Source organism: Alexandromys fortis, unplaced genomic scaffold (assembly GCF_014885135.2).
Source record: "Alexandromys fortis isolate MF-2015 unplaced genomic scaffold, M_Fortis_MF-2015_v1.1 scaffold_245, whole genome shotgun sequence".
In the NCBI taxonomy this organism is placed as follows: domain Eukaryota; kingdom Metazoa; phylum Chordata; class Mammalia; order Rodentia; family Cricetidae; genus Alexandromys; species Alexandromys fortis.
In genome coordinates this window covers 1,712,427-1,737,834 of record NW_026068139.1, presented here as the reverse complement: position 1 = coordinate 1,737,834, position 25,408 = coordinate 1,712,427, and the positions used below count along the sequence as shown (strand labels likewise).

General features: G+C 36.7%; 1 protein-coding gene across 1 annotated transcript in view; it reads right to left on the bottom strand.

The window, feature by feature from the left end:
- The window catches only part of Gucy1a2 (guanylate cyclase 1 soluble subunit alpha 2), a 224,792-nt gene that overhangs the window by 102,588 nt on the left and 96,796 nt on the right, over window positions 1-25,408 (bottom strand). The gene's annotated exons all lie outside the window — the stretch shown is intronic.

The following is a 25,408-nucleotide window of genomic DNA, read 5'->3' as shown; positions in this document are numbered from 1 at the left end:
TTGGCACAATGAAAGTCAGAAGGTTGTGAGGTTGTGCTCAAGTGTTATGCAGACATTAAGAGACCATGGATGCCAGCCCAGACTACTATACCCAGCAAAACTTTCAATCACCATAGAAGGACAAAATAAAATATTCCATGACAAATCTGGATTTTACCAATATATAGCTGCAAACCCAGACCTACACACAATACTAGAAGGAAAACTCCAATTCAAGGAAGTTGGCTACACCCACAAAAACACAGACAATTGATGGTCTCATAGCAACAAATCCCAAAGAGGGAAAAACACACAAATTAACAACACCGACAATGAAAACTAAATTAACAGGATATAACAACCAGTGGTCTTTAATATTCCTTAATGTAAATGAACTCAACTCACTTATAAAAAGCACAGGCTAACAGATTGGAAAAGAAAACAGAACCCATCCATCTTCTGCATACAAGAAACACATCTCAACCTCAAAGATAGACATCATCTCAGAGTAAAGAATTGGGAAAAAATATACCAATCAAATGGACCTAAAAAACAAGTGAGTGTAGCTATTTTAATATCTAACAAAATAGACTTCAAGCTGAAATCAGTAAAAAGCGACAGAGAAGGGGATTTCATATTAATCACAGCTAAAATCCATCAAGAGGAAATTTCAATACTGGACATCTAGGCCCCAAATACAAGGGCATCCTCATATGTAAAAGAAACATTCCTAAAGCATAATTCATACATTAAACCACACACACTAATAGTGGGAGACTTCAACACTCCCCTCTTACCATTGTCAGTCAGACAAAAATGAACAGAGAAATAAGAGAACTAACAGATGTTATGACTCAAATGGACTTAAAAGACATCTATAGAATATTCCATCCAAACAGAAAAGATTACACATTCTTCCCAGCCCCTCATGGAACCTTCTCAAAAATTGACCACATACTCAGTAACAAACAAACCTCAACAAATACAAAAAAATGGAATAATCCAATGAACCTTATCAGATCACCATGGTTTAAAACTAGAACTCAGCAGTAATTCTAATTCCAGAAATCACACAAACACATGGGAATTAAACAATGCTCACCTGAATCATCAATGGGTCAAGGAAGAAATAAAGAGAGAAATTAAAGACTTCCCAAAATTCAATGATAATGACCACACAACATATACAAATTTATGGGACACAATGAAAGCAGTATTAAGAGGAAAGTCCATAGCACTAAATGCCTACATAAAGAAGCTGGAAAAATCCCACTCTAGGGAATTAATAGAACATTTGAAAACTTTGGAACAAAAAGAAGCTAACTCACCCAAGAAAACTAGATTGCAGGAAATAATCAAAGTGAGAGCTGAAATCAATAAGATAGAAACAAAGAAAAGAATAGAAAGAATCAATGAGACAAAGAGTTGGTTCTTCAAGAAAATCAACAAAATAAACAAACCTTCATCCAAACTAACCAAAAGGCAGAGAGAAAATATCCAAATTAACAAAGTCAGAAATCAAAAGGGGGACATAACAGACATGGATGAAATACTGAGAATCATCAGATCATATTTGAAAACCTGTACTCCAAAAATAGGAAATCTTAAAGGAAAAGGACAACTTTCTGGATAAATATCACTTACCAAAATTAAATCAAGACCAGATAAGCAAATTAAATAGACCTATAACTGCTGAAGAAATAGAAATGGTCATCAAAAGTCTCCCAACCAAAAAAGTCCATTGCCAAATGGTTTCACTGCAGAATTCTACAAGATTTTCAAAAAAGAACTGATATGAATATTCCTCATATTGTTCCACATTACAGAAAAAGAAGGAAAATTGACAAACTGTTTTNAAGAACTAATATGCTCCCCATTATCCCTCAAATTATTCCATACAATAGAAACAGAAGGAACAATGCCAAACTCTTTTTATGAGGCTATAATTACCTTGATTCCCAAACCACAGAAAGATATTACTAAGAAGGAGATTTACAGACCAATCTCACTCATGAACATTGATCTAAAAATACTAAATAAAATAATGGCAAATCGAATCCAAGAACATGACAGAATATTTATCCACCATGATCAAGTGGGCTTCATCCCAGAGATTCAGGGATGGTTCAACATAAGAAAATCTTTCAATATAATCCACTATATAAACATGCTGAAAAATAAAAAAAAACACATGATCATCTCATTATATGCCAAAAAAGCTTTTGACAAAGTACAACATCCATTCATGATAAAGATCATAGAGAGAGCAGGAATACAAGGAACATACCTAAATATAATAAAGGCAATACACAGCAAGTCAATAGCAAACATCAAACTAAAATGAGAGAAACTCCCAGAGAATCTACTGAAATCAGGAACGAGACAAGGTTGTCCACTCTCTCCATATCTACTCAATATTGTTCTTGAGGTCCTAGCTAGAGCAATAAGACAAAAAACAGAGATGGACGGTTTACAAATTGAAATAGGAGTCAAAGTCTCACTGTTTGCTGATGATATGATAGTTTACATAGGCGATCCCCAAAATTCTACCAAGGAACTTCTACAACTTACAAACACTTTCATTGTAGCACTTTACAAGATTAAATCAAAATAATCAGTAGCCCTCATGTATACATACGATAAGAGGGTTGAGGATGAAATCAGAGAATCAACACCTTTCACAATAGCCACAAATAACATAAAATATATTTGGGTAACTCTAACCAAACAAGAGGAAGACTTATATGACAAGAACTTTAAAACTTTGAAGAAAGAAATTGAAGAAGAAACCAGAAAGTGGAAAGATCTTCCATGCTCTTGGGTAGGCAGAATTAACATAGTAAAAATTGCAATCTTACCAAAACCAATCTACAGATTTAAAACAATACCCAGCAAAATTCTTCACAGACCTCAAAAGAACAGTACTCAGCTTCATATGAAAAAGCAAAAAACCCAGGATGGCAAAAACAATCCTATACAATAAAAGAACTTCTGGAGGCATCACATTCCCTGACTTCACAGTCTACTACAGAGCTACAGTACTTAAAACAGCCTGGTGTTGGCATAAGAACAAATAAGAGAACTGATGGAATGGAATAGAAGACACAGATATTAATCCACACATCTTTGAACACCCGAGTTTTGAAAATGAAGCAAAAGATATCAAATGGAAAAGAAGAAATCATATTTAACAAGTGGTGTTGGCATAACTGGATATCAACATGTAGAAGAACTAAAATAGATCCATATCTATCAGCATGCACAAAATTCAAGTCCAAATGGATCAAAAACTTCAACATAAAGCCAGCCACACTGAACCTTATAGAAGAGAGAGTGGGAAGTATACTTGAACACATTGGCACAGGAGACCACTTCCTAATTATAACTCCAGTAGCACAGACACTGAGAGAAACAAATAATAAATGGGACCTCCTGAAACTGAAAAGCGTCTGTAAAGCAAAGGCTACAGTCAACAAGACAAAACGACAGCCTACGGATTGGGAAAAAAATCTTCACTAAACCCACATCAAACAAAGGTCTGATCTCCAAAATATACAAAGAACTCAAGAAATTTGTCATCAAAAGAACACATAACCCAATTTAAAAAAAAAATGGAGTATAGACCTAAACAGAGAATTCTTCACAGAGGAATCTAAAATGGGTGAAAGACACTTAAGAAATGTTCAACATTCTTAGTCATCAGAGAAATTTAATTCCAAACAACTCTGAGATCCGTCTTATACCTGTAAGAATGGCCAAGATCAAAAACACTGATGATAATTTATGCTGGATAGGCTGTGGGGAAAAGAGAACAGTTCTGCATTGCTGATGGGAATGCAAGCCAGTACAACTCCTTTGGATGTCAGTGTGGCGATTTCTCAGAAAATTAGTAAACAACCTTCTTCAAGACCCAGTAATAACACTTTTGGATATATATCCAAAGGATGCTCAATCCAGCCACATGGACATGTGCTCAACTATGTTCAAAGCAGCATTTTTGTCATAGCCAGAATCTGGAAACAACCTAATTGCCCTTTGACCAAAGTATGGATAAGCAATATGTGGTACATTTACACAGTTGAGTACTGGACGGCAGAAAACAATAACAACATCTTGAATTTTTCCTGGAAAATGGATAGAGCTAGAAAACATTATTTTGAGTGAGGTAACCCAGACACAGAAAGACAGTTATTACATGTACTCACTCATAGGTAGTTTTTAAACATAAAGAAAAAAAAACAGCCACAAACCACAATCCCAGAGTGCTTAGACCACAATTAAGACACTAAGAGAGACATACATAGATCTAATCTATATTGGATGTAAAAAAAGAAAAGATCTCCAGAGCAAACTGGGGGCATGGAGACATTGGAGGAGGATTCAAGGGGAGGGGAGAGTCAGGAAGAGGAGCAGAGAAAAATATAGAGTTCAATAAAAAATGAATAAATTTTTTTTAAAGTTACCTATAATGCACCTCCTATTTATTTAAGTAATATTATATTCTTCTGGAGTCTTTGATTCAGTTGAAGAAAGATAGTTATAACTATAAAAGTTAGATTAGATATAAAACTTTAGACTCGAAAGACCTTTTCCCAACCTTTTACTCAGAGTAGATGCCTGTCTTTGTGGTTGAGATGTGTTTCTTGCAAACAGCAGAATGTTGGATCCTGTTTTCGTATCCAATCTCTTAGCCTGTGCCTTTTTATAGGTGAATTGAGACCATTAATATTAAGTGATATTAATGACCAGTGGTTGTTTACTCCGGTTATTCTTATTGTTTTTGGTAGTAGAGTTTGTGTGTGTCCCTTCTTTGAGTTGTGCTGGTGAAGGTTCACTAGATGCCTGAGTTATTGTAGTCAGTGTTGGCAATGTTGGATTCCTTGGGTTGCAATTTTAACTTCTATTACTTTCTGTAGCGCTGAATTTGTGGCTAGAAAATCATATAGGCATCCTCCTGAATATTAACCTTCATCAGGCGATGAAAGGAGATAGAGACAGAGACCCACATTGGAGCACCGGACTGAAATCTCAAGGTCCAAATCAGGAGCAGAAGGAGAGAGAGCACAAGCAAGGAACTCAGGACCGCGAGGGGTGCACCCACACACTGAGACAATGGGGATGTTCTATCGGGAACTCACCAAGGCCAGCTGGCCTGGGTCTGAAAAAGCCTGGGTTAAAACCAGTCTCGCTGAACATAGCGAACAATGAGGACTACTGAGAACTCAAGAACAATGGCAATGGGTTTTTGATCCTACTGTACCTATTGGTTTCGTGGGAGCCTAGGCAGGTTGGATGCTCACCTTACTAGACCTGGATGGAGGTGGGTGGTCCTTGGACTTCCCACAGGGCAGGGAACCCTGATTGCTCTTTGGGCTGATGAGGGAGGGTGACTTGATTGGGGGAGGGGGAGGGAAATGGGAGGTGGTGGTGGGGAAGAGACAGAAATCTTTAATAAATAAATAAATAAATAAGAAAAAAAACTTTAGACTCATAGAGATAATAGAGTATTTTCCATAATTTGCCAAATGTACATGAACTAAATATTGTAACTATAATTCTTGCTTGTTATCTGTTTTGTTATATGTAATCTTATTATATAAATCTAAAACCTTTCTTTTTAGTTAGCCAGAGAAGGGGAGGTAATGTGGAATTTCCCTTTGCTTGCTGTTAATATATTTTATTGCCATTTGTTTTAAAAAAAGTTGCTTTTGGCCAATGGCCTAACAAAATATAGTCAGGCTGGAAAAGATATATAGAGAGAGTAGGCAGAGTCAGAGAGAAGCAATGTAGCCACCATAGTAAACAGATACCAGACACTGGACAGAAACTTACAAATAGGCTACAACCACCTGATAATACACAGATTAATAGAAATTGGTTAATTTAAGATATAACAGCTAGCTGGAAGTATGCATAGACTAACAGGCCAAGCAGTGTTTTAATTAATACAGTTTCTGTGTGCTTATTTCTGGTCTTGGCATCTGGAAACAAACAAACAGTTCCCAACTACACTGCAGCATTAAAGTCATGGTGAAAACCTATAGATAAAAGTCTATAAATATATTTTAGTTTAGTTCTATTAATTAAAGGAATGTTTTGCTGGATGGTGGTCATGCACACCTTTAATCCCACCACGCAGGAGGTAGAGGCAGGCTGATCTCTGTGAGTTTAAGGTCAGCCTGGGCTACAAGAGCTAATTCCAGGACAGGCTCCAAAGCTACAGAGAAACCCTGTCTCAAAAAATCAAAAATGAGAATGTTTCTTAAACCATGTAAAATGCAACATAAATTACAATACAATGATTAAAGCTGTGCTTGCATTGGTAAAATGTTACTTAATACATAGATCTTCATAGTGTGGTTTTTCCTGTGAATATAAACATAGTGTGGTTTATATTCCTGTAAATATAAACAATGAATGAAAACCTCCTTAATAAGATGATTCAGTCATAGAAACACCCCTTAAAAACTTCCTGTGTTTATCCATCACCAGATGAAGGTTCTATGGTGATATGAAAGATATTCGTCAGTATTGCTATAGGATAGGGTCAGTTCAGGTTCCCTATCCTCAGCTTCCCAAGGGACTAACTGGGGACATCGCCTTGGGCTCCTGGGAGCCACTCAAGGATAAAGATAGAGACAGCGACCCACACTGGAGCACTGGACTGAGCTCCCAAGGTCCCAATGAGAAGCAGATGGAGGGAGAACACGAGCAAGGATGTCAGGACCACGGGGGGTGCACCCACCCACTGAGACAGTGGGGCTGATCTATTGGGAGCTCACCAAAGCCAGCTGGACTGTGACTGAAACAGCATGGGATAAAACCGGACTCTCTCATCATGGCGAACAATGAGGACTGATGAGAAGCCAAGGTCAATGGCAAGGGGTTTTGATCCTACTTCATGTTCTGGCTTGATGGGAGCCTAGCCAGTTTGGATGTTCACCTTCCTAGACATGGACGGAGGGGGGAGGACCTTGGACTTTCCACAGGGCAGGGAACCATGACTGCTCTTTGGATAGGAGAGGGAGGGGGAGAGGAGTGGGGGGAGGGGGCGAAGAGAGGGGGGAGGGGGAGAAGATTTGGGGGGGGGGGGAGGGAAATGGGAGGCTGGGAGGAGGCGGAAACTTTTTTTTTCTTATTCTCAATAAAAAAAATAAATAAATAAAAAACTTCCTGTGAACATGAGAATTATGTGAGTTACTGAAATAGGAAGGGTAAGTATAACAAGATAACAGAATCAAATGTGGGCCTGGATTACTTGATTCTCTCTCTCTCTCTCTCTCTCTCTCTCTCTCTCTCTCTCTCTCTCCTTTTCTAAGTAATTAAAGACTTCATTTTATCTTAGGTGATACATCATATTAGAGAAGGCAAACTTGTGTCCTTCATTCTCATTTACTGCTTGAGAACTATGATGTGAACAAGAAATACAATTCACTATGTTAAAACACTAAGATTTAGATTGATGTGGCACATAGCAGCTTTTGTGTTGACTAATACAGAGGGTCTTTGTAAAGATCATTATCCCCCATCTTCATTGCACATTGGAGATTTGAGAATATAATGAGAATATATATATATATATATATAATTGTGCCACCTTAACACCAGGAACTGGGTAGGAAGAATTCATCAGGATCTTTTCTCAACTACCATCCAATCATATTCACCTTCATTCTCATGAACGTGCTCACTTTGAGGTACAGTGTCCCATACACTGCTAATGATTCAGTTTCCCAAGAAAGACACAATAACAGTATTATCATGCAGTGTTACCAGTAAACTGCAGAGACAAATAAATAAGGGCAAAATGTAAGTGCTATTACTGACAAAGAATTGAGAATATTTTTAGAGTAAGAAGAACATATGCAAATACTTACATTTATAGGCATAAAATTCTTTATTAAAATTAATAAGAGAGAGTGGATTGTAGGCCCATATTTCTACATTGTGTGGCAGCCAAGTTCTTGGGTCATGGTTGGTATTCAGAGCAGTCATGTACCCTGCCAGACAGGCTGTCACTACCCTAACAAAAGCTTAGGATATGTGGCTCCTTTTCTTTTGTATTTATGTAAATTGTCTGAGAAGAGGTGTGAATTCCAAGCTAGTGACCTAGCTGCCCACTTGACTGTAGTCCTGCTACCCTGGAATCAGAACGTTAATGAACTTCTACCTTAGTTTACCTTGGAAGATAAAAGGTGTTTGGTTAATAAATGTGGTGATCTTCAGGATTTGAATAATACCTGAGACTGCCTTCCAAGATATATAGATAGATAGATAGATTAGATAAATGATAGATAGACAGATGATAGATAGATAGATAGATAGATAGATAGATAGATAGATAGATAGATAGATAGATAGATAGATAGATCATCAAGGAATTCTATGTCACTCTTTGAAAGCCACCAAATTTGAATGATATAATTAAAGCATGTCCTCTCAACAAATTTATAAATTCTATATGGACAAGGACCACATCATTTTTTGACTCAGGTCATTTTTTTCAGACAAAAATATACTACCTTGTCAACAGAAGGTGTTAAATAAATGCTGGTAAGTAATTTAATCAATAATCAATAAATCTCTAATTCCTAATTTATATTTATGCAATATGCACTTTATATTATCAAACTCAAGTCTAGGTTTCTGATAATGAAAACATCTTTTCAGTCTACTTTCTTTAATAATGCCAATCATGAAGTATGTTACATTAATAACATTTCCTTACCTAAATCTTTTTACAGAAGCACAAAAATATCTGACACACAAGGACTTCTACATATCACTGCTTCTTAAAAAATTCTTATACCTAGCACATATCAGTGCCTGTATAGATGTATAAGCATGCATGTAAAGAAGGACCATGTCAATATTTTCTACTTTCCTAATTGTCCCCTATGTATACCCAATTTATCACCATCAGATAGTTTCTGTTTTCTCAACCATTATTTTCTGCTTTCTGTATCCAGTCCTGTACCCCGAGAGGATCAGGATAGGTTACATACTATACCCTGTAAAGATTTGGCACTTGTATTGGTTTAATATAATGCTGATTGGCCTGTAGCCAGGCAGGAAGTATAAGTGGGGTGACAAGAATAAGAGAATTCTGAGAAGAAGAAAAGATCAGTCTGCAGTTGTAACCCAGACACAGAGGATGCAAGACGAGAATGCCACACTGATGAAGAGTACCAAGTCTTCTGGCTAAACAGGTGAGAATTATGGGTTAATATAAGATGTAGGTGTTAATTAATAAAAATCCTGAGCTAATAGGCCAACTAATTTTTAATTAATGTAGGACTCTGTATGTTTCTTTGGGACTGAACATCTGCGGGACTGGGCAGAACAGAAACCTCTGTCAAACAATGGTGCCAATATGGCCAACTAAATCCACTTAAAACCGGAGAGAGTTTGGGAAGGAATTCTAGACACACATACAGGAAATGAAAACAGAAACAGTGTTTAACACATCTTGCTCTGTTTGCTATCTGTGTGCTGGCAGCAAGCAAAGACACAGTTCTTTAAGAGGTTTGCTAACTCAGGTTTAGTGGGAAGAACTGCATTTGTTGTTGTTGTTTTGGTTTGGTTTGATGTTTGTTTTGGTGGTGGTGGTGGTTTTTTTTTTTTTTTTTGGAAAGGCTTCCTGGTTCATGCTAGTTACATGAACAGTTCTGGCTCTTTTGAAGGGTTGATACCTGCCACCTTCTTCAGGTCCTGATGCTTATGTGCACATTTGGGGTTGAGCAGAAAATAACTGAGACCATGCCCGTGGCTCAGCACTCAACCTCTGGGCAGGTAATAGGATCAAGTCTGCTAGACGTGCACAGGCAGGAATCCATGGTAGATGCTTACCACAACACACAGAGATATTTCCAGGCCATGCAGGGCACTGCATGGCAGATTTACTTTCTACTCAGGTAAAAAAAAGGAACTTCACACCCTGAGTTGAGGTAGTGAACATGGCTTCCACCCAGCAGTCCAAGAGTAGGTGGTAAACTACCTCTGCCATATTGAAAGCCTAAGAGAGTTGGAGCCAGCATCCAGAGTCATTGAGACAAAGATGCTTACCATTTAAAAGTGCTCATGGTCAGAAAATTATTAGAGATACACAATAAAGATGGAAAATAAAATACACATATTCAGATACCTCTAAATGGGTCACAGTGTTAAATAAATGTACATAGGCTTGAAAGAGTTAAGAAACAGGTAAAGGAAAAAAGTAAATGGTTTTAAAGAATAAAAAGTCTTTAAAGAGACAGAGTAAAGAAGTCACAGATTAAAGGAGTGAAAAGAAAAATAAACCACATAAAATGGAATATACACAGAGAGTCTGGATTATGTATATTATTCTGTTTGCTCTGATTTTTTTGACTGCTAATGAGCTAAGTACAGAGATACATCTCATTATACAAGGTGCTAAGCTAAATGAACATAAATATTGTAAAAGTATATTGACTTCAAATTTTGGGTCTAAGGATATGTTGCTTTGGAAAAGAAGTTCTGCTTTTATTTCCACAGGAAATGAGAACCTGTGGATTCCTTCCAGGCTAATGTGGTTTGATTAGCCAAGAGCCCCTGAAAAATCTACAATAGAAGCAGATGGCCCAGATGATCCAACATTTCAGAGGACCTCTGTTGGACTTTTCTCTGAGTTCTATATTCAGAACAGCCTCAAGACTGCTGATTGAGATGATCAAGCCTCACAAAATATTCCAGTCAGGACTTGACCATAATCCTAAATTTTCTGTAAGTCCCCATAAGATTATCAGTGTCCCAATTAGCAGAAAGTAGTTTAGAAAACTATACCCACATTTCCAAAAAATGGATTATGAAGGTTTGTCTTTGTTTAGACTGTTGGTTACAAGTTGGTATAGATGATGGCCATGAAAAAAGCTAAACAAAGAAGGTAAGATTCCGAGTTCTGGTTTTGAAAAAAAAGGGGGAGAGGGAAAGTGCCATGGGATAATGGTCTTTAATCCTATAAAGATTTGTCACCTGTATTGGTTTAATAGAATGCTGGTTGGCCAGTAACCAGGCAGGAAGTATAGGTGGGGTGACCAGAATTGGAGAATTCTGGGAAGAGGAAAAGCTCAGTCTACAGTTGTCACCAAGATGCAGATGGTGCAAGATGAGAATGCCTCACTGGTAAAAGGTACCAAGCCACATGACTAACACAGACAAGAATTATGAGTTAATGTAAGATGTAGTATAAAATAAGAATCCTGAGCTAACTAATAGGTCAACCAGTTTTTAATGAATGTAGGCCTCTGTGTGTTTCTTTGGGACTGAACAGATGTGGGACTGGGCAAAAAGGAAATCTCTGTCAACATCATACCTTGATTTTTATGTGCTATGGCTTCCACTTGGGGTTAGCCATTGGTAGTGAGTGGCAGGTGATCAAAGGAAGGGAGGAAAATCTGGTTTATTCTTTTTTCTGTTTTACTTGTTACTGGAATCTGGTTTGGGTAGTGGCTATATTTTTTTCATCAAAGGTCACAGAATCTATACTGGGCCCTTTTCAGTTAACAGTTTTAAAAGAATCCATTCCTGCCTTTTGCTTCAGCAGTATTAGAAATATTTTTGGCTACCACTGCTGATGTAAAATTCTTTACCAGCCCTTGTTAGTTTCTTTAAGTTTGTCTACAATTCTACTATTACCCACTTTATCTAAAACTGTCATTCAGTTATGCTCTTTGAATGTGCCATTAAGTTATTGTGGGACTTTTGACTAGTATATCAATAAATGATAAAGTAATGTTGTGAAATCGGCATAGCTCTGGAATGTAAATATGATAAAAAATAAGTATTACATTCTATATCTAAACTCTAGAAATGTCATTGTAACCACAATAATTTTGCTTCTGATCACTGGTATTTCAATTGAGAGTCAGTTAGTAGTCTTTCAAAGGACACAATCAATACCAATAATTACTATGGTTTAACTAAATAGTTCAGTAACTAGTTTTCAAATGTAGTTGCATGCCTGTATAGAGCCAAGCTTCACTATGAAGATTTCTTTTTTCTTTTTCTTTTTCTTTTTTTTTTTTGGATTTTTTGAGACAGGGTTTCTCCATAGCTTTTTTGGTTTCTGTCCTGGAACTAGCTGTCGTAGACCAGGCTGGCCTTGGACTCACAGAGATCCACCTGCCTCTGCCTCCCGAGTGCTGGGATTAAAGGCATGCGCCACCACCGCCCGGCTATAAAGTCGATTTCTAAAGGAACTCTTAAAATATCCATTTAGATACAGTCATTTCTACTGGGTGCTTGAAGGTCTTTTTTTCTGAGTAGCCTCTCAGGTTCTGGATCTTCAGCCAGAAGAAACTCCTGGTTTCAATTCCTTAATTGGCTTACAGGAGCGTTTTGACTTTTAGACTTGACTAGCATTGCTTTGCCCCTGTGCTGTGGAATCCATAAATATAAACATATTTAGTCTCAGATGTTAATTTTTATTCTATTTAAGGCATACATGAATAGGAGTTCCATACTCTGTGGGATCTTACTTATGCAATTTCTCTAAAATGTAATACAGGAATAGCAAACATCTCCACAATTTTGTTTTTCATCTTTTCACAGTGTATTTACTTTTAGATTAGGGATATATACAAAGCCTAGAAAACATTTTATACCTGAAAATTTCAATATTTATTTATGTTCATCTTCAATTTGGTTGTTCCCTAAGGACATCAAAGTTGAAATGTTACTGTGATCTGAAGCTCTGAAAAAGGTTAATTTTATGCCTATCCTCTGACAACTCTCTGTGACCCACTGTCCCTAATTACCAATTCCTTTAGAATATTTACAACATGCTTCCTATATCTCATAATTAGAGTTTAGAGATGTCTATGGTCAAAGCACAATGATAACCTAGATTATAATTTTCTGCTCCTTTCAAATCTCATTGCTACAGCAGGCATATTTTCAATAAACCATGTTTGTATTATATCTTGCCACATAGAAGAGGGTATAATTTCAATTACAAATGGATGTAATAGAATTGAAATGAATGGGGCTCATTGTATTGCAGTGATTAGCTGTGGGACACCATGGAACACAGCACATCATTCTTATTGTCACAGAAATACTTCTGTCTGCAATTCTTACAAATTAGTCTAATTCATTGCCCCATTCCTCAAGTTATCTTTCAAATAAACAAGTCAAGGGAATAAAAAAGAGAGTCCTATACATGAATAAGAATAAGCAAATCATGCCATTAATAGATATGCCCAGCATGCTATGTTCGCCACTCAGAGTTACCGTGCTCAATCTCAAGTCCAAACCTCTTATATAGTAGACTTACCTAGTCCTCCCAAAAGTTATTGTCTGATTGCCCAGTAAAATTACCAGGAGAAACATTAAAATACCAATACCAAGAGTCCACCTCAGAGCAACAGAAAGAGAAAGCAAGTATCTTTATTTCACAGATACAATGTCCTTTTCCTATTTATAACAAAACACAAAAACCCCAAGCCAGATTTTTGAATAGATAGTCTTTCTGCCACAACAGTTACTTTCCAAACCCTTAGAGTACTGCTTCCTATGTTTATATATTAGGCTAGAGATCCCTATCTTCATATATCATTTTAGATCTTAGGGTAATGTTTCCCATAATTATATATCATTTTACATCTTAAGCTAATGCTCCCTATATTTATACATCATCTTGTATGCACAACTGAATTTTCTTAACTTTTTGTTTTAAGCAATTGAAACATACCCAAGACAGTATGAAAACATACTATGTAGATTTTTATCCATTTTCCTGTTTATTCTATACACATTTATTAATATATTTAAAGACCTTGAAGAGAAGACTGACACAGGTACACTTTATCTATACTCCTACTACGCAGGCTTATGTTAGGGCCTTTATTTTCAAGGTAGATTTCATTATAATTGAGATAGAAAGAAGGAAGAACTGGGCAAAATTAGGCAGTTACAGATCAGTTTTAATCTGTTAATAATTATTTCTAAAATGATTAGGGAATAAAAGGGAAAACTATTAATATGTGATCACTGAAAACAATGATAAAAGAATCACCTGTGAGTCTCATTTCATTCAACAAAATGCAATATATTATTTAAAGTATTAAACCATAGATCTAGTGAAGAGATCAACAGCTGGTACCTTTACCAAATAATCTAAAAATAATATTAAGAATGGGAAATAGAGCATGTGGGTACTCCTGTAATCCAAGTTTTAAATGCTGAGGTAGAAAGTTCAGAGTGTCAGACTGGATTACATAATGGATTCTGTCTTGGAGTACAAAACAGTAACATGCCTCTTGCTATTATACAATAGGAGCATCACAATCTAAAACTTTATCATTCAAACCAGAAAATTGAATTAACCTAATCATGAAGATGTAGATGAATTGTTAATATTACAAAGGGAGAGACAATCTAGAAGGAAGGATGCTAAAGAAATCTGAAAAATAGCTGTCTAATACTAAATTGGATTCTAAGAAAAATAAACTATAAATATAATTCTTGAGAAAACTGGATAAATTTTAAGACAATTTTATACTTAGAATATATGTTCAGAGTTAATTATTGAGACTTAGTAAGGTGATTGTGACTATGAAGATAAACCTTGCACTTAAAAAATAAAAACTAAATTTTAGAGCTAATAAATTTTAGAGAATTTTTTTCAAATTGTAAAGCTTTAATATTTGCTAAAATTTTCAAAATACATTTTGCTGGATTCCAAAATTTTATGGTCTTAATATTCAAAGTTCAGGCAAAATTATGCTTGCATATAATCCCACACAGGGAAGCTGAAACAGCAATACTTGAGGCCAGAAGTGGGACAAAGAGTTCCTGTCATGACTTCCTTTGATGATGAACTGTGATGTGCAAGTATAAAAGGAGAATAAACACTTTCCTTCCCAAGTTGCTTGGCTGTGTTGTTTCATTACAGTAGTGATAATAAACAAAGGCAAGTTGGTAGGATAGTGGGGAATATATATGAGACACCTGACTTTATGCTCTGGGAAGAATTATAGACCAACATTATTGGGGCCTTGGACTAGAAGAGCCATTGAACATTGAGATCTCATTGTGCTGTTCTGAGGACCTTTGAAGAGAAAAATGTTGAGGGCAATGCAGACATAGAGGACTAACCTGTAATGCTTCATAGAGAAGTTTCCCAACCCTATCAGCACCATTTGTTATTTGAATTGAGACTCTGTAGCTCTACTTAGCTGGGGATGAAGAATCGGCTATGATAACAAGATATAAGAACTAGTAAAGTGAAACCTTCACTTTGCTGGAATACTCAATGATGCTCAGCCAGAGGTGAGAAATTAATGGTGATTAAGAAGAGGCCAGCACTATTGTGGTGAAATCTTTTCCATAGAGCTTTTTGAGAATAAGAAAACAGAAGTCATGTTCCAGACATTGCCAAGGTTGTAACCAAACCTAGTAGTAAAAGAGTCACCCAGGTAGTACTGGTTTTGAAGGTATGAGATATCCACATTTGTTATCTTAATTATCATGTGGATATTATTCTTTTCCTTCTAAGAAGCAAAGTAAAACAAAGAAGAGAACACCAATGGAATTTAAAATACATTTGATTGCCTATTGGTTTCCTAAAATTTTACTAAGTATTTATTGTGAAAACTATATAACCATAAATGATAATTATCCAAACTACCTTTTGTCTTCAAGGATCTTGCATCTTAAACTGTTAAATAAGATTTTATGGAAATTAATGATAGGAATAAAAACACTAGCTAGCCTGAAACTGATGGGAAATGTTCTATCTTATTTAGCCCAATTAATTAAAATTACTGGAGTTAATTCCTCTAATTTGTTAGGAATAGCTTTTAAGTAGTAGTCATAACTATTCAGAATACATAGTATATTTTTATTTAATGCATAAGACTATTTTCTCTGAAAGTGTATCTGTTCCATGTGTGTGCCTTTGGAGGCTATAAAGGGTCATTGGATACCCTGGAATTGGAGTTAAAATCATGAGTTGCCATGTAGACATTGGGAAAAGAACTTGAGTCCTCTGCATGAGGTGCAAGATCTCTTAACTGTTGAGCCAAATATTTAGCACAAATCCAATTTATATCAATCACTTAAGTTTACATCCTTAAATACCCAGCTATTTTTTAATTTTATCTTTTGGGTTTTTTTTTTTCTTATTTTTGAGAAGAGGCTTTTCTACAGAGTTCAGGTTAGCCTACAACTCACAATTCCTCTAAGTAATTTCTAACACCCAATCCCTTTCTTTAGTCTCTGGATGGCAACACCAAGGGTAACTATTTTAAAAGGCCATTATATCTATATATTATGCTATTATTTTACATGATAAGCACCCTCATTACGAATACTGTGAATAATTTTTAGTAATGTTTTAAGTCATAAACAAATAGAAACAATATGAATTAAGTGTCTAGTGTTTGCTCAGAATTTTACATATTAAAATTATGATAAATTATATATTTAAACCTCTATGCCATTAGAGTGCTTGTCACCCAAATTACATTTGCCTTACGTCTCCATTGACATTCATTTTTACACTGTCATCTATTATCAGAAACAACTCTTCTTACATATAGTACCTTTTCAAAATCATATATTGTACAAAATCCCTTGTGGTGTGAAAAATTACCTAGCATGTATATTAAGCTATTGAAAAGGAGATTGATAATTCAATGGACTGTAAAAATACCTGAGTGTCATGTGCTTTGTAGTTTGTATTTTCATGTCTGTTATAATCTGCTCTTTCCGTGTACAGTTAACTGAATTCATGAAACTTTTAAGGTTCTTGAAAAATAATCAGCTCCATCTAAAGAGGCACTAAAATCTCCTCTTCCACTTAATATTACAGTGCTTGAATTAATATTCAAAGTTCAAGATGCTGTTGTTGCACATTTTGAGGATGTCTGCCCTAGTTTTGTTTCTGTTACTCAGATAGATGCCCTGAGAGAAAGCAACTTGGGAAGAAACAGTTTACTTGCCTCTTAAATTCCATGTCATCGTCCATGATTTCAGAGAAGTCAAGATAGGAACTCAAACAGCAAAGTCACCTCAAACCCACAGTCTAGAGCAAAGCAATCAGAAAAGGACAAGTCTCTCTTGGTTTATGAATGCTTTCTACTCTTTCAGCAGACCAGAGTTCTGTTCCAAGCACCCTGTTGGGATTTTCACAGAGACCTTATTTATAACTTCAGCTACAATAGGTCTGACTTTTGTTCTTTGAAAGGAGCCACATAAATGTAGCATACACTCACACAAACACAAGTAAGTTTAAATAAAAAAATAATAATCTTCAAACTAGACTCCCTTCCCAGGGGATTCTTTTTGTATTCTTTTTGTAACCACACACATATTATTTGTATCTGAGAGTATTAGGCCAGGGAGATGGTTTAACATATTAAGACATTGTCATTAAACCTGATAACCTGGAGATTGATCTCCAGGACTCTCTTGGAGGAAGGAGAGAAATGGCTACTGCAAGTTGCCCTCTGACCTCTCCATGTGCCCAATATCATGTGTATGCACAAACACAAGCAAAAAGAAAAAAAAAACTTGGAAAGTGAAATAATAAGAATGCTGTACTCTTAATTCATCCTGATTCCAGCTAAAATGACTCATCACAGATCCGAAAAGGAAAGCTCCAGTCATCTTTTAGTAAGAAAAAAAAATTATAGGAAGAAATTTCTTTGCTAATATACAAAGAAAATAAGCAGCTTCTCTTACTTTTCCTCTTGAAAGGACTCCAAGTTCCTGCCTGACGCTATTAAAAGGAAAGTAGAATTGTTCAATATTCTGAAAAACCCAGTAGTTCTGTTTGCATTTTATCTATGTGTCTGCCTATCTATCTATCTATCTATCTATCTATCTATCTATCTATCTATCTATCTATCATCTATCTATCTATTATCTAGAAACAGGGTCTTAAATATCCCTACTGGCCTCAAACTCATTGTGTAGCTAATGATGAACTTGAACATCTGATCCTCCTGCAGGACTTCATGCTGGACAAGCACTCTACCAATGGATATGTGTGTGTGTGTCCATGTCCAATGTGTATGTATGTGTGTGTGTGTGTATCCATAACTACCATACACATTTCTAGCTATAGGTTACAAAATTTCTCCAAGATTGATAACCTTTTAGCATTTTGAAGTGGAAAGTCACAACTTTAGAGATACCCTCGAACCGGCTTTGAGTTTTAACTGCAGAAATAAAAGAGCCACTGTACTTCCTTCTGTTTTGCTGAATAAACTGTATGAGGTGTCTTCTGATGTTCTGATTTCTCTAGATTTTCAAAAATGAATGTATCTCTTGTATTTATGAAGTAACAAATATTGTTCTTTAATGACATAATTTGGGGTCTCTACTGGTAGAATTTTGACTTGCTCATATACTTCCCAACTCCTCAGTCATGTTTCCTTCAAGTCCTTGTCTTCAAGCAATCTGACTTCCTCAAAGCATCATTCTTTATATAAAGTTTCTAGCTCTGTGTTCCAAGAGTTTTCATAATCATATTTCTTAGGGACATATGCCTCAAATTCTGAAGTTAACAAAATATAAAAAGCAGTACTTAAAATTAGTATTTTAAATTTTCTTTTAGCACATTATTTCTTTTAGCACATTAGCATATGTAGGCTTAAAATACAATAATTACATTTTACATTTTTCTTAAACACAAACCTCTTAAATACAAATGTTCAAAATCAAATATGGGAAAATTACCCATTTTATAAATGAAAAATAGGTGTTTTTATGTTCTGTGTCAATTACCTATTTTATTACTTTAAAAATGTTTATTAGTATCTAAAATTAGCTTTTGTTCTACTTATTTAAATCAAAATAATTTGCATATAATAAACTCACCATTTTACACAAAGAATTTCTTTTTATGAAATTATATGTGGGGGAAAACCTAAGTTTCTTTTAAAAAGAAAATTTCAAGCAGTGAATATTCATTATTTTGTATGCTTTTCATTCCCAATCTTGAGGTGGAGAATCTGTATTTGTAGAAAGTATACTGAAATAATAAAGTGATGTAGCTGTTCTCATCCTTCTTCTGAAAGAAGGGAGAGTTATACTACAATGGCTTGCAGTAGTTTACAGTAAGCCTGAATACTCTGGGAAATACAGATGTTGCATCACCATTCCTACCCACCTCTTCCAAGTCTGAAATTTTGCTCTTTGCAAAAAAGACTTGCTGACAGTGAAAACATCCTAGGTATTGAGGTCAAAGAAAAATTACATTAGGATAGTTTTACTTAGTTTCTAAAACTCACACAGATTCTTATAATTTCTTAAAATATGTATATATTAGTACTTCCAAATAATTGTTAGGAAAACAAAATGAGCTGAATAAAATAAAGAAACTACATTAGCTTCTAGTATAAGTCATGAGATAAAATGGCAGCTGATGTTATTATTAAGATCAGTATAATTATCACAAAGTCATCTTTATTAGTCCAGCCAGAGTCACCCAGATCGATCTCCTTCAGAGAGTTATTAAATTTCACTTATCTATTTAATTTTTTATATTTATTTATTGGATTTAAAAAAACAGGAGAGTGAAACTTTTTCTCCTTTGAATTCATTTTTAAAGTCTTGGTCACTGTCAACTCACAAGATTTTTATGTTCTTTAGGAAAATGTAAATCATTTGAGGAAATAATCCTAGTCTAATTTATCCATCTTCCTACAGAGTATCTAGCATACCTTAAACATATAATGCCTGCTCGTGTGTGATAAGGTGTTCAGGGCTAATTTATACTCTCTTTGTCATAAGTATACACTTCGAAATCAGTACAAGTGGACCTGAGAACCTTTATGAGAAGCAGCAATGTGTTAGATCTCATTCCAGCTACCCTATACCTATCTGCACCTTGGGTTCTTCAAAAGAAAATGCAAATGAAATATGTCCAACCAAACTTCAAGTTTAGAATGGGGTTGACAAGATGGCTTTGCGGTCAAGTGCTTATTGCACAAGCATGAGACCTGAGTTCAGATCCATATCACTCAGGAAAAAGCCCGACCCAATCAGTGATTACTGTGAGAAGAAGGAGGAGCAGAGAATCTCACTGACTAGCCAGTCTAATCAGCCTAGTCAAAATATGAGATCCAGACCAGAGAGAGACTCTGTTCCCAAAAATAAGATGGAAAATCCCTGGCATTAATTTCTAGCCTATGCATTCTCACACCAAACATATACTCAAAAGGAGAAATGAAGAGAAGATGAGATCGAGGGAAGAAAGAGGATTACTTCTGAGTTCTAATTTACAAGGAAGCATACTAGTCATTTAAAGGTTTCAATATGGGGTTTGAGAAAGTAGAAGTTGACCTGTTAGTGCTCAATCATAGGTGGATTTTGGTGACTTGAGTAGAATTCAAGAAGACCATGAGCAATTAAGATACCAATTCTAAGTGCCATCCTCCTCATTGACCTGCATTGTGTTACCACATCTTAATCCTGTTGTAGCCTCTAGGGACCACAAAATTTCCCTTTATTTGCTAAGCCTCTAATCTTTGTAATTCTTAGGGTGAAAAGCAAATTTGGCTTATTGAAATGTACACTCTCTGCAGTAGTGTATTTCAGTGTTTTGGAAATTTTATCTGTTATTTCTTGGAATAACATAGGAGAGTCTTTTCTGCAAGAAAGATATCAAGAAACTTATATTGCAATAATAACTTCTAGCAGTCAATTACAATGCTAGGAGTTGATAGTAGCAAAGTATCTTTCAGTCTATAAACCCTATTTGAAAAGAAAGATTGTACATGCCCATGAAATTTTCACCAGCCCTAAATAGGGCTTTCTCTGAAGTTTAGCCTCCAAATAACCTTAATACCTGATATTTTTCATTGATTAATTAAAATGAATTAAACAAAAATATACTACTTGCCTCACTTTTATTTAAAAAACAATGACATCTTGAATTTTGCATTCAAATGGATGGAAATAGAAAACATTATCCTGATTGAGGTAAGCCAGACCCAAAAAGAGGAACATGGGATGTACTCACTCATATTTGGTTTCTAGCCATAAATAAAGGACATTGAGCCTATAATCCATGATCCTAGAGAAGCTAAATAAAAAGGTGAACCCAAAGAAAAACATACAGTTATCCTCCTGGATATTGGAAGGAGACAAGATTGCCAGGCAAAAATTGGAATCTTGGAGGTGGGGGTGGGGTGGGTGTTGTGGTTTCCTTCCTCTTTGGGAGACAGGCCATGCCCACTCCCATTACCTCTGACCTTCCATCTCACTCTCTTCCCTTCCTGTTCCCTTGGCATGCTCACCTCTCTCTCTCTCTCTCTCTCTCTCTCTCTCTCTCTCTCTCTCTCTCTCTCTCTCTCTTCTCTAATTAATAAAGGCTCAGTTATGATTTTACTCTACGTGTCTGTCACATGTCCCTACCCACCCCACGTGCCCGCTTGCCATTGGGAACTCTGCCACTGCTCGGGTGGACTCCGGAGCCAGGGCCGCTTGAGCTAGCTGCTGCTCCATGAGCATTTTAAGAATAACAGTGGGGGTAAGGGGAGATGGGCAGAAAAAAGTGAAAAGGGGGGGATGGGGAGAGCTTGGGGGAATGGGACAGTTGGAATGGAGGAAGGGTGGATATGGGAGCAGGGAAGTATATATCTTAATGAAGGGAGCCATTTTAGAGTTGGCAAGAGACTTGACTCTAGAGGAGTTCCCAGGTGTCCAAGGAGATGTCCCCAGCTAGATCCTTGGGCAGCTGAGGAGAGGGAGCCTGAACTGGGCTTATCCTATAGCCACACTGATGAATATCTTGCATATCACCATAGAACCTTCATCTGGCGATGGATGGAGATAAAGACAGAGACCCACATTGGAGCACTGGACCGAGCTCCCAAGGTCCAAATGAGGAGCAGAAGGAGGGAGAACATGAACAAGGAAGTCAGGACGGCGAGGGGTGCTCCCACCCACTGAGACGGTGGGGCTGATCTATTAGGATCTCACTAAGGCCAGCTGGACTGGGACTGATGGAGCATGTGATCAAACCAGACTCTCTGCACGTGGCTGAAAAGGAGGGCTGACTGAGAAGCCAAGGACAATGGCACTGGGTTTTGATCCTACTGCATATACTGGTTTTGTGGGAGCCTAGCCTGTTTGGATGCTCACCTTCCTAGACCTGGATGGAGGGGGGAGGACCTTGGACTTCCCACAGGGCAGAGAAACCTGACTGCTCTTTGGGCTGGAGAGGGAGGGGGAGGGGGATGAAGGGAGAGGGAGAGAAATGGGAGGAAGGGAGGAGGTGGAAATTTTTAAGTAAAAATTAAAAAAAAAGAAAAAATCTAAAATAACTGGTGATTCTCAGAGTGGGGAAATAAGCCAGCATTCAGTAGAATTAATGTTCTATAGTAATAGGTGATTTATTTGTAAAACACCATCCAAATTAAATCATATGATAAGCATATTACAGATAGATAAAAGAGATATAAACATATTTATTAGTATATTGTCATCATCTCAGAGCTTTTCTGATAGTATGAAGATATCACTGGGTAAGGGAAATGCTTATAATTTATAATATAATTATACAATATTATTATAAATATAACACAATTATTAATATGCTAAATTTATACTATGAACAATAAGGGACTCCACGGTATTATTTCTTTTCTCTAACTTTCACCTTCCTACTCACCAAAAAAGTAAATATTTAAACCCTCTCTTCTTTCATTTCCAGACAATGTAAAGTACATTTTCAAAAAAGCACTTCATGGCTCTATCCCTTAAGTCACAAGCATAGTTTGTTATCTTATAGTACATACACATGCATATTAAAATACTTTATAGAAGAATAGTGTAATAGTGTAACCTGAAACATATTGTCTACAAATTTTTATCTGAAAAAGACAATATTCAATCGAAACAAATAATGGCCAATTGAATAATACAGTAAAAGGAAAAGTTTACCTCATATACCTCACTCAAGAAATAATTAGGGGCCTCAAGGACCCCCAAAGGGAGCGCGGGCACCTTCAGCTTGTGCTCCAGGATCTTCTGTGCTCTACTGGACCCCGCCTGCCACATTCCTCCTTTTGTCCCCGGCTTATTGGGCTACCAGCCATCCCTGTTTAGGTGCTGAGGAGCTCCATCTGGACGGATGAGTGCGTGCTATCCAGGGGCACATTGTCCCGGAAGAGAGCACAAACCCCCCTCCCCCAGCTCCTTCTGCAGGGCTGTCTTTCTTACACACGACCCAGCCCCCCAGCACCCCACCCCACCAACCCTGCCCTGCTGTATGCTAGAACCAGTGCTCAAGAACGGTTTTAAACTCCTACACTAAGGCCACCCACCCAGAGCAGTGAGTGCCTGCCTACCAGGCAGGACTCAAGGACCCCGAAAGGGAGCACTAGCACCTTCAGCTTGTGCGGCAGGGGTCTCCTGTGTTCTACTAGACCCCGCCCTGCCCCCCAAGTTTGCCCTTTTGCCCGCGAGTCATTGGACTATCAGGCGTCCATGCTTTGGTGCTAAGGAGTTTCATCTAGACGGGAACGGTTTCTGCTTCTACACTGAGGAGATACACCCAGAGAGTAAGTCACAGCAAAGTCTGGACCAAGACACCAGACCTCTCCTGGCTCCATTTGAAGGAAGAGATGGAAGGCACCAATGCAAGAATTCCTCCAACAACCTGAAAGGCAACATGACATCACCAGAATCCAGAGATCCTGAAATAAGAAGAATTGTACACCCCACTCCAGAAGAATTAGAAGAATTATAGGGGTAGAAGAAGGAAAAGTACAGCTCAATGGTTCAGAAAATATATTTAATAAAATTATAGAAGAAAATTTTCCCAACCTAAAGAAAGATATTCCTTTGAAGGTTCAAGAAGCATACAGAACACCGAATAGACTGGACCAAAGAAAAAAAAAATCTCCTCACCATATAATAATCAAAACACAAAACATACAGAATAAAGAAAGAATATTAAGAGCTGCAGAGGAAAAAGGTCAAGTTACTTACAAAGGTAACCTATCAGAATTACACCTGACTTCTCTATGGAAACCATGAAAGCCAGAAGGTACTGGATAGATGTTCTTCAGAAACTAAGAGATCATGGATGCAAGCCCAGACTACTATACCAAGCCAAGCTTTCGTTCACTATAAACGGAGAAAACAAAATTTTCCAGGATAAAAACAAATTTAAACAATACATAGCCACAAATCCAGCCTTACAGAAAGTAATAGAAGGAAAATCACAAACCAAGGAGTCCAACAATGTCCACAATAACTCAAACATCTAGAGACCCTTCACCAGCACAACTCAAAGGAGGGAAACACACAAACTACTAAAAAAGTGACCGGAATTAACAACCACTGGTCATTAATATCACTTAATGTCAATGGACTCAACTCACCTATAAAAAAGCACAGGCTAAGAAATTGGATACAAAAACAGGATCCAACATTCTGCTGTTTACAAGAAACACACCTCAACCACAAGGACAGGCACCTATTCAGAGTAAAGGGATAGGAAAAGTTTTATCAAGCAAATGGACCTAAGAAACAAGCAGGTGTGGTCATACTAATTTCTAACAAAGTTGACTTCAAACTTAAATCAATCAGAAAAGATGGAGAGGGACATATTATACTCATAACAGGAACAATTTATCAGGATGAAGTCTCAATCCTGAATATCTATGCCCCTAATATAAAAGCACCCACGTACGTAAAAGAAACATTACTAAAACTCAAGGCTGCCATCAAACCGCACACATTAATAGTAGGAGACTTCAACACTCCTCTCTCACCAATGGACAGGTCAATCAGACAGAAACCTAACAGAGAAATAAGAGAATTAATGGAAGTAATGAATCAAATGGACTTAACAGACATCTATAGAACATTCCACCCAAATAGGAAAGAATATATCTTCTTCTCTGCAGCGCATGAAACCTTCTCGAAAATTGACCACATACTCAGTAACAAAGCAAACTTTCACAGTTACAAAAAAAAATCCGTAACCTCCTGTGCCTTATCGGATCACCATGGATTAAAGTTAGAATTCAACAACAATGCTACCCCCAGAAAGACTACAAACTCATGGAAACTGAACAGTCAACTACAGAACCACACCTGGATCAAGGATGAAATAAAGAAAGAAATTAAAGTCTTCCTTGAATTCAATGAAAATAAAAAAAAAAAACATACTCAAACGTATGGGACACTATGAAAGCAGTCCTAAGAGGAAAGTTCATAGCACTAAGTGCCCACTTAAAGAAAACAGAGAAAGCATACATTGGGGACTTAAGAGCCCACCTGAAAGCTCTAGAAAAAAAAAAAAGAAGCAGACTCACCTAGGAGGAGTAGAAGACTGGAAATAATCAAACTGAGGGCTGAAATCAACAAAATAGAAACACAGAAAACAATCCAAAGAATCAATGAAACAAAAAGCTGGTTCCTGGAGAAAATCAACAAGATTGAT